The sequence below is a fragment of the Taudactylus pleione genome, unplaced genomic scaffold, assembly GCF_031769625.1.
Source record: "Taudactylus pleione unplaced genomic scaffold, aTauple2 ptg000012l, whole genome shotgun sequence".
In the NCBI taxonomy this organism is placed as follows: Eukaryota; Metazoa; Chordata; class Amphibia; order Anura; family Myobatrachidae; genus Taudactylus; species Taudactylus pleione.
Window position 1 is genome coordinate 9628506 of NW_028284415.1, and position 11735 is coordinate 9640240.

Here is an 11735-nt window from a genome sequence, read left to right on the forward strand (position 1 = left end):
ATCTTTCCAAGTCAAGGAAAATTTATTTAAATATAGTGTAAGAATCTTACATGGCTTGGCAATTAAGATTATATATCATTTGAATAATGCTAGCTTGTGAATTAGATCAAATATAAAAATATATCTATATATAGTTTTAAGCAAAAAATATCAGTACTGTATTTAGGCAGGGCTGTGGAGTCGAAGTTGGTAGAAAACATTAGGTGAGCACATGAGGCTGATCATTTTCTTGTTGTTTTCTACAGAAGTGTTGTTGAAACTTAAAGTAAAATCAAACCATAAAAGAAAAAAAACAGCACAGCAGTGGTTGTTCTGTTGAAAACAAGAGGAAAAGAAGCTGCTTGATGATTTTGAATCCATGGCCATACTGGACCATTGAATGTAATCATCATCCTTTTATTTAATGTAGTTACATTCTAAAACGTGAGAAGTTTCAGTAAGAACTATGATGGGGCACCTTATGTTGTCCATGTATAACAAAAGTGCACTCATGATGACCTCAATCCCAGCGTCATAGTGAATCATGGGATTGAAGAAATATCTAGAGTAGCAAAAAGTGTATTTTGGTGGCTATTATCCAGCAAGTGTAATTTACAGTACTCATTAAATTATCATTATCCTCGTGACACATAAGCATCTGCTAGACAAAAGGCCTCTAGAAAGCCATACTAAAATTTTGCTATTTGTAGGAATTAAAATTTTTGTGCCAAAATGATACCTACTGTATACCTAGAGACTAAGGTTGAATTTTTTTATCTTTTTAAAGGGACTGTATAGATTATTGGACATACAGGAGATGGTGTTTAAAAGACATCCAACTAAATTTAGCTCAATCCAGCCATTGAATGCTCCTTGATCAAGTATCTTTTTAAGTTACAATTGATGTGATATATATATATATATATATATATATACATATACACACATTATATATATATATATATATATATATATATATATATATATATATATATATATATATATATATATACACACACACACACACACACACATATATATATATATATATATATACATATACATACACACACATACATACATACACACAGTCAGGTCCATAAATATTGGGACATCGACAGAATTTTCTGATTTTGGCCTCTATTCACCACCACAATGGCTTTGAAATGAAACAAACAAGATGTGATTTAACTGCAGACTTTCAGATTTAATTTGAGGGTAATTACATCCAAATCAGGTGAACGGTGTAGAAATTACAACGGTTTCTATATGTGCCTCCCATTTTTTAAGGGGCCAAAAGTAATGGGACAAACTAAACAATCCTAAATCTAACTTTCACTTTTTAATACTTTTTTGCAAATCCTTTGCAGGCAATTACAGCCTGAAGTCTGGACCCCATAGACATCACCAGACGCTGGGTTTCATATCTGGTGATGCTCTGCCAGGCCTCTACTACTGCAAATGTCTTCAGTTCCTGCTTGTTCTTGTGGCATTTTCCCTTCAGTTTTGTCTTCATCAAGTGAAATGCATGCTCAAATCGGATTCAGGTCAGGTGATTGACTTGGCCATTGCATAACATTCCACTTTTTAGCCTTAAAAAAAACTCTTTGGTTGCTTTTGCAGTATGCTTCGGGTCATTGTCCATCTGCACTGTGAAGCGCCATCCAATGATTTCTGAAGCATTTGACTGAATAGGAGCATATAATATTGCCCGAAACATTTCAGAATTCATTCTGCTGCTTTTGTCAGCAGTCACATCATCAATAAATACAAGGGAACCAGTTCCATTGGCAGCCATACATGCCCACACCATGACACTACCACCACCATGCTTCACTGATGAGGTGGTATGTTTTGGATCATGAGCAGTTCCTTTCCTTCTCCATACTCTTCTCTTCCCATCACTCTGGTACAAGTTGATCTTTGTCTCATCTGTCCATAGGATGTTGTACCAGAACTGTAATGGCTTTTTTAGATGTTGTTTGGCAAACTCTAATCTGGTCTTCCTGTTTTTGAGGCTCACCAATGGTTTACATATTGTGGTAAACCCTCTATATTCACTCTTGTGAAGTCTTCTCTTGATTGTTGACTTTGACACATATACACCTACCTTCTGGAGAGTGTTCTTGATTTGGCCAACTGTTGTGAAGGGGTTTTTCTTCACCAGGGAAATAATTCTTCTGTCATCCACCACAGTTGTTTTCCGTGGTCTTCTGGGTCTTTTGGTGTTGCTGAGCTCGCCGGTGCATTCTTTCTTTTTAAGAATGTTCCAAACAGTTGATTTGGCAACACCTAATGCTTTTGCTCTCTCTCTGATGGGTTTGTTTTGATTTTTCAGCCTAATGATGGCTTGCTTCACTGATAGTGACAGCTCTTTGGATCTCATATTGAGAGTCGACAGCAACTGATTCCAAATGCAAATGTCACACCTAGAATGAACTCCAGACCCTTTACCTGCTTAATTGATAATGAAATAACGAGGGAATAGCCCACACCTGTCCATGAAATAGCTTTGAGTTGATAGTCCCATTACTTTTGGCCCCTTAAAAAGTGGGAGGCACATACAGAAACCATTGTAATTCCTACACCGTTCACCTGATTTGGATGTAATTACCCTCAAATTAAATCTGAAAGTCTGCAGTTAAAGCACATCTTGTTTGTTTCACTTCAAAGCCATTGTGGTGGTGAATAGAGGCCAAAATATGAAAATTCTGTCAATGTCCCAATATTTATGCACCTGACTGTATATATCTCTAATAAATAGAAAAAACACGGGGGCGCCTCAGTGCATTAAAAGACATTTTTAATAAGCAAACAGAAAGTACAGGTAAACAGCTTGCTTACCACAGGTGGCGGTCAAATACCGCAAGTTCATCAGCATAAATGTCATGAATACCATGTATCACACAGACACAGCAAGGATCTCCTTCACAACGGAGCAGGAATGTGCCAGGCCACGCCCTTACCGGTTTCGTCACAAGGACTTCGTCAGAGGGCTGGCCAAGCACCACAAAGTCCACATTAATATACCAACAAACAACCAATCCGATGTATTTGTCACACGGATCCTTCATTAGTGCACAGTACTTAACTATTACCACATTACTCTTCTACATGACGCATATACATGTTAACTATTAAGTAAAATTTGTTACTAATAGCCGCATCACTTTATAAGAGACATAGATACATAGTAACATATTGTGCAATATACCATACTTATGATAATGAAAAAATGATTAGCATTAATCAAATTAATTTAAAACATATTGCATAAAAAAACAAGAGATATGGTAACAACTTACCTTTGTAATCTGTTTCTACGAAGTCCATAGGGTCCACAGGGTTGACCTTGGGGTATAGGTGGATCTGGATCCACGGGCACCACGCAGTTAAAGCTTTGCTGCTCCCAGGATGCACTTGGGTCCGTCCTCCTCTATACCCCGCCCCCGGGCACAGGCACCTCAGTTGGTAAGCAGCCAAGGCCGGAGGAGGAGACTAAACAGAGAGAAGGAAGACTGGAACACACAAGAAACCATACTCACAGAAATGGGAGACGGAAAACCGGTGACCAGCCACACAGCCCATTTGAAGCCAGGTGCGTCAGGGCGGGCGCCCTGTGGACCCTATGGACTTCGTAGAAACAGAGATAACAAAGGTAAGTTCTTACCATATCTCTTGTTTTCTACTACAGGGTCCATAGGGGGTCCACAGGGTTGACCTTGGGGATGTCCCAAAGCAGTTCAACTAAGGGCGGGGACGCTCCTGTGCTGAAAGGAGTACCCGGCGCCCAAAGGATACATCCTGAGAGGCGAAGGTGTCAAACGCATAAAACCTCAAAAACGTCTGAATTGAAGACCAAGTAGCCGCCTTACACAGCTGAACAGCGGAGGCGCCACGTCTAGCAGCCCAAGAGGGACCCACAGAACGAGTGGAATGAGCCTTAACAGAGGCTGGCACAGGTAAACCCTCCTGTGCATAAGCCTCACAAATAACTGAACGAAGCCAACGGGCTAACGTTTGCTTGTTGGCAGGCCAACCCCTCTTGTGAAAACCGAAGAGGACAAACAAAGAATCCGACTTCCTAACCGAAGCAGTCCGGTCCACATAGATTCTAAGTGCCCGGACCACATCCAAGGCAGCCTCACCAGCAGAAAGATCAGGTGACTGAAAAGCTGGCACAACAAGTTCCTGATTAATGTGGAACTTTGAAACCACTTTGGGCAAAAACTCAGGACGCGTGCGGAGCACTGCCCTGTCCTGGTGAAAAATCAGAAAAGGAGGGCGACAGGAAAGCGCCCCCAATTCTGAAACCCTCCTGGCAGAAGAAATTGCCAGGAGAAAAATGGTCTTAAACGTCAGCCACTTGAGCTCCACCGACTCAAGCGGCTCAAAAGGAGGACCCTGCAAGACCCTCGGTACCACCGTCAAGTCCCACGGAGCCACCGGAGGCACGAAGGGAGGCTGGATCCTGAGAACACCTTGGAAAAAGGTGTGAACATCTGGCAGTGTAGCAATCCGTCGCTGAAACCACACGGACAAAGCAGACACATGAACCTTCAGAGAGGCCAGGCGTAAGCAGAGGTCCAAACCTGACTGAAGAAACTCCAAGATTCTGGAAACCCAGAAGCGGATCATAATTTCTGGATTCACACCACTGAAAGTAAGTGTGCCACACCCTGTGGTAAATCTGCGCGGAAGCAGGCTTGCGTGCCCTAAACATGGTACCAATGACCGAACTGGAGAAACCCCTAGACCTCAAGACGGCTGTCTCAAGAGCCACGCCGTCAAAGACAGCCGACCCAGATCCGGGTAAAGGCAGGGCCCTTGAGACAACAGGTCCCGACGCTGAGGAAGAAGGTACGGAGCGTCGATGGAGAGGCACCTCAGATCGGAGTACCAAGGACGTCTGGGCCACGCCGGAGCCACCAGCACGAGCGTGCCGCCGTCCTGCTTGAATTTCCGCAGGACCCGAGGAAGCAGGGATATCGGAGGAAACAGATACGCCAGGTGAAACGTCCATTTCACCGACAGAGCGTCTACCAGACAGGCGCCTGCGTCTCTTGTCCTTGACCCGTAAACGGGCAACTTGTGATTGTGACGGGAGGCCATCAAGTCCAGCTCCGGCAGCCCCCACCTGTCCACGAGTAGCTGAAACACCTCTGGGTGAAGCGACCATTCCCCGGGATGCACGTCGTGACGGCTGAGGAAGTCCGCCTCCCAATTGAGGACTCCGGGAATGAAGACTGCCGAGATCGCTGGAACGTGACACTCCGCCCAAGCAAGAATGCGAGACACCTCCGACATTGCTGCCCGACTGCGAGTTCCCCCTTGGTGGTTGATGTACGCCACCGTGGTGGCGTTGTCGGACTGCACCTGAACCGCCCTTCCGTGAAGAGCGGAGCCGGACGACTGCAGGGCCCTGTACACAGCCCGCAGTTCCAGGATGTTGATGAGCCGGTCACTGCCCCCCAACCCCGGAGACTGGCATCCGTCGTGAGCAGGACCCAGTCCGGGATCCAAAAGGGGCGCCCCTCGACCAGATGCGCTGTCTGAAGCCACCAAGCCAAAGACTGTCGAACCTCCGGGGACAACACCAGCATCTGAGAGCGGATCCGGTGAGGTAACCCGTTCCATTCCGATAGAATCAGCCCCTGCAGGGGCCGGTAAAGGAACTGGGCAAATTCCACCATGTCGAATGTCGACACCATGGACCCCAGAACTCTCATAGCTGAATGGACCGACAGGCGGCAACTGCTCAGGCAACTGTGTATCCGCAGCTGCAGGGAGGAGACCTTCTCCGGAGTCAGGAAAATCCGTTGCTGACGAGAATCCAGCAGGGCTCCCAAATGAACCATCCGCTGTGATGGAATCAGGGAGGACTTCTTCCAGTTTATCAACCACCCGTGTGCTTGAAGACAAGCAATGGTCAGGTGGAGATGTCGAAGAAGCACCTCCGGGGAGCTCGCCAGCAGCAGAAGATCATCCAGGTACGGCAACAGACGTAGACCCTGACCCCGAAGGTGGGCAGCCATAACTGCCATCACCTTGGTGAACACCCTCGGAGCCGTGGAAAGGCCGAAAGGCAACGCCCGAAATTGGTAGTGATGGTTCAGGATAGCAAACCTCAGATACCGCTGATGTGCCGGTGTTATGGGCACATGGAGATAGGCATCCTGGATATCGAGGGAGACCATATAATCCCCGGGTTCCATCGCCAGAATGATGGAACGTAACGTTTCCATCCTGAACCTGGGAACTCTGAGGTATCTGTTCAGAGACTTCAAATTCAGGATAGGGCGATGAGAACCATTGGGTTTCTGTACCAGAAACAGAGTAGAATAGTACCCCGTCCCGCGCTGAGACTGCGGAACGGGAACAATGACCCCTGCTAGTAGCAAGGATTCTATAGCTACCTGAATCTGACCAGCTTTGGTCTTGTCCAGAGAAGGACTCGTACAGAAAAACTGGTTGGGCGGACTGAACCGAAAAGACAGGGCGTACCCCTGAGAGACTACTTCTCGAACCCAGGCATCCGTGGTGGTATTGTGTCAACACTGGGTGAATTGGAGAAGTCGGCCTCCCACTCTGGGGTCCCCCAGAGAGAGGCCCGTCCCATCAGGCAGCAGGTTTATCCTCCTGCTTGGAAGAAGGGCGCCGAGCACTCCATGCTTGCTTCTTGGGCTTGGGTGCGGCCTTGGTTGCCGAATGTCTCGGGAAGGACTGGCCCTTGGCCTTACCCTGAACCCGAAAGGACCGAAAGGCAGAGCTCCTTACTTTAGCCAGCGCAGAGGCCGAAGGGAGGAAAGCCGACTTGGACTTAGCCAAAGTATCCACTATTTTGTCCAAATCCGGACCAAATAGTAAATCACCATTAAAAGGCAAGGCCTCCAGACCCTTTTTTGAATCTGCATCAGCCCTCCAGGACCCCAGCCACAGGGAGCGCCGAGCAGACACCGCTGCAGCCGACACCCTAGAAGTGAGCAGGCTGGCATCCAAAGACGCTTCCCCAATATAGGAAGCTGCATCCCGCATCTGTCCCACTAACGCTCTCTGGATATCCGGAGCCTCATCAGGAAAGGTATCCTCCAAGGCATTGGCCCATGCCTCAATGGCTTTAGCCACCCAGGAGATAGCCATGGACGGGCGAGCCACCGCCCCGGAAAGAGAATAAATGGACTTTAAACAAGTCTCCACCTTCCTATCCGTGGGATCCTTCAAAGAGGAGATAGATGGCAATGGCAGCGTCGCGCTTTTGATCAAGCGGGTAACGTGGGAATCCACCGCCGGCGGAGTCTCCCATTTCCTGCAATGAGCTTCAGGAAAAGGATAGTTCGCCGCCAACCTCTTCTGTGGATGGAACCTCTTACTGGGTAATTGCCAGGCCGCCGCCATATGATCCGATAATTGATCAGACAGGGGGAACACAGTTGAAGTCACCTTGGTCTTTTTAAAATTAGGAAACTTCGACCTAGGAGCCGGCGCATCATCCTCAACATGTAGGATAGCCCGCACCGCCCTAACTAAGGCTGGAACATTAATGGAGGACTTAGCTTCCACCTCCTGCCCCATGGCATCAGAGTCAGAGTCCTCATGGATTTCTCCATCATCTGAGGACACTTCCGAGTCCGACAGCTGCGCAGCTAGTGAACTCACCACAGGACGTTTAGACGCCCTTGGTGGCACATCACCTTGCAACATGGACTGAAACGCAGAGGATGAAGCCGCCAGACTCTGTACGGAGCTGGAGAGAACATCCACCCAAGGCGGAGGAGCCGTCGGAGCAAAACTCTGCAAAGGCACTACAGACTGACGCGTCCCTGGGGAAGACTGCACATACACAGGCAGTCCCGAGTAAGGACCCATAGTCTGGGCCCCGGGGGGAGACCGCAACATTTGTGGAACACCCGGGGAATGGGGGATGGTGGGCCTTGGCAACGTCCTAGATGGGACCGCTGATGGGACCGATAACCGGTCCGCAATAGACGCCAGCACCTGTGAAAACATCGCCCAAGGAGGGTCCTGTGATACAGGGGGGTTGGAGGGGCCCGGTACCAGCTGGCACCGCCTGCACAGACCATCCTGAGATAAGTCCTCCCCATCAACTCCAGCAGCACAGCGTCTGCAGGAAATTAGCACAGGAGCCACAGAGCGCTCAGTCTCCTCATCAGACATGATACCGTAAATCACAAGAAATAGGTATCACCAGAGAAATTACGGTTTTAACACCCGCGCACTCACCAGTATGCGACACAACAGCCCAGATATGGTACTGTGTAGCACACAACAGTATGTGACTGACCCCACTAATACGTGTTTTATATAAGTGAGGGTCTCAGAAACAACGCCCTTCCCCCACACACCTGCCGGGCCGTAGGAGAAGGAAAGGGATAGTTATAAGCTGACAGCAAGGAGAATAAGTCACAGACAGGCAGCACTAGCAATAGTCACATACAATGCAGAAAAGTTAGTACTCACTGCACCTTCCGCTACAATCAACCTGCCCAGATTCAGTGTCTGGGAGGGCTATAGCGCTGTGTACACTGTCCTTTAGCAGGGGAGAGGTACACAGGGGGACCGGTCCACTTGATACCGCCTGGGAGTCGGCGATGTGCCAGTAAAGATGGCCGCCGGAGACCTCAGAGGAGGAGTGGCCGAGAGATAAGAGCAGCTCAGCGACGCCAGACTGCTAGTTGAAAGGCGCGCTGAGCTGAGGGGAGGAGCCGCTAGACAGGGAAGGCTGCCTCCCCTGGCTAGCAATTAACCCCCGGGTTGCCGGTCCCGCTACCAGCCTGTTACCCTGGTGGTCTAGCGGACACGTGGGGTATTCCTCTATAGAGGGGGAGCCCGCCGCCGCTAGCGCCTCCGGTCTGTCCCCAGAGACCGGAGGCTTCTGACTGCATACAAAGTATCCGCGGGCCGCCGCACGCGGCGACCCGCGGCTTACCTGATCCCCGTCGCATCCGGCAGCAGTCAAGGGAGTCCCCAGCGCCCGGCTAGTACAGGCTCTGGGGTCCCGCCGCGATCCCCAGAGCTGTACTGGCGTTGCGGCGCCAGCGGGGAGAAGGAGCGGCAGCGTGGACGTGACCAGACTCCGGCCGGGCACCAACTAAAACTGAGGTGCCTGTGGCCGGGGGCAGGGTATAGAGGAGGACGGACCCAAGTGCATCCTGGGAGCAGCAAAGCTTTAACTGCGTGGTGCCCTTGGATCCAGATCCAGCTATACCCCAAGGTCAACCCTGTGGACCCCCTATGGACCCTGAAGTAGAAAGGAAACATATCAGAAATTAAAAAAAACTTCTAAAGCACCTGCATGCATTCCCACCTATATTTAAGTTACTTAAAAGGTATACCCACCTATTCAAGAGAGATTGAGGAAGAAATTATATATTATTTATATATTTATATGCAGTGTAGCCCTTGAGAGTCCCGAAGTGCTGGAGTCTGCCGGACGTCGATCGCGGACACATCGATCCTGACACAAGCCGCTTAGCGCACTTCGCGGCCGCCTTGGGAAGTCTGCCGGCAGACTCCCAGCACTTCGGGACTCTCAAGGGCTACACTGCAGTTCCAGAGAGGAATTACACCCGAAGAACAAAGGTAATTCGTACATCAAGAAAAGGAACTACTAGGCACAGACTCTCCTACTACATAGGACCGAAGCCCCTATCCCTTATCATTATGGCACTGACTACAAACCATACGCACAGGACAGATATCCTAAAGTGCAGTGGGGATCATTGGTTGACAGTGACATCAGCAACACTACTCCAGTCCTTCTAGAGACCCCTTATGCAGAGTGAGTAAAACGCTTCTAGCACATCACTCTGCACACCACTTACATTGTGGTTTTCTACCAGTATTTATAGGTCATGTTTTATGTTGTATCTATGTTGTATACCGGTATTAGTCCCTCCATACATTAACTGAGCATTATCTGTACATTTTAATGTATTTATATCAATACCAATTGTAACACAGCCTCATTTCATTTTTTTTTTTTTTTTTTAACATTTTACATTTCTACTTCATCCTGATTGCTTCTAATAAATGTATTTGTACCAGACATGCGTAGTGCACGTTTAATTATAATCTCCTCATAGGATTTTAGATATCTACTGTACTATAAGTTTTTATCCTTGATCATTTATATCCTTCGTATTAGAGCACATTTATCATTTTAAGTTATTTAGTATACTTATTTTTGCTGCTAAATTGTCTATATAGTTACCCATCACAGGATTCAGTCTTCTAGCCAGAGGTCTCAGGCCATTATATGCACTTGGTGTCCATTTCCACCATGATATACTTACACATGTTTGGCATGGTTCGGGTAAGTCGGTTTGTTGTTTTAACAATACCCTGGATGATGCGGAGAGCATCGCAAAGACCGAGGGGAGTATAGGATCTTTTTTGCAGGTCATTCCACACGGATTTCTACATTGGTGAAGAGGACAGACCGGCTGGTACAGGTAAGTATGTGTGATTGAGGTAAACTTGTACTATATACGTTGTGTGCATGTGTTTTGTCTTTATTTAACTATTTATTTTACAGTGGAAGTACAGGTGCTGGCCGCCTGCTGGCACTTGTAGTTCCACAAGTGCCAAAGGGCAGGCATGCTGGCACCTGTAGTTCGACTGTAAAATACAATAGTTTACTTTGATTTTACACTTTATTACCCCCGTACCCACAGCCCAGGGGTGCGGGGAAGAGCCCCGGGCTTCAGGAGAGGGGGGCACCCTTCTTGTGGGGGTCCCCAGCTCCCCTGAGATCCCCGGCTTGGCCTGACCAGCTTGGGGTGAGAATGCTTTGGCCCTGGAGACCGGTAATAGGGTCTCCTGGCTATGGCATTACACCCTGGTCGGTTTTGGTCCGGTGCTGGTTTTAAATATATGGGGACCCCTACGCAATTTTTTCCCCCTATAGTTAAGCACTAACCCTGCAGCCTGGTGCCGGTTCCTAAATCACGGTGCAACCCTACTCATTTTGTTCCCACGTAATTTTCGGAACCAGGACTGGCTGACAAGTCCGGGGCTGGTTATGCTTTTGGGGGAGACCCTACATCATCTTTTTTACAAAATGTAACCTTTCTTTTACAGGTTTTACACACAAGCAGCCTTCATATCTCACCGATATGTGCAAGCTCCTAGCTCGGGAGAGATTTGCAGAGAGAAAACACTGCAATCTCAGATGAGTAATCTCATCTTCACTTGCAACTCGGGGGAGATATCTCGATTTGCTTCACCATCGGCCATCTCCATTCCAGCTACACTCACTTTTTAGTAAATTTGAGATGAAAAAAAAAAAAAAAAAATCACCAGAGATTCAGCGATGCAAATCGAGATTAATAAAAAACTAAACTCGACCAATCTCGAATCTTAGTAAATTTACTTCTAGGGGTAATTTTTGTTGGGAGCCAATTAACCTACCAATATATTTTTGGACTGTGGGAGGTAGTGGCGTAACTAGGGTCTTTGGAGCCCAGGGCAAATTTAAGATTGGAGCCACCTCCAAGATTAGAGCGTTTTAGGTGCGTGGCAAAAAAATGGGGGTGGTCAAATGACAAAAGGGGCGAGTCAACATGACACACCACCAATTTCTTGTCAGTCTGGGAACATTCCTTTCTATTCCATATGCACCTTACCTATACGGTGGTTTCTCACAATGTGGAACCTCTGAAGAAATACATCCTCCCTGTGAAGACGGAGTCTTCAGTCGGTATTCAATATTCATGTAGGTCACATCATCCAGAAGA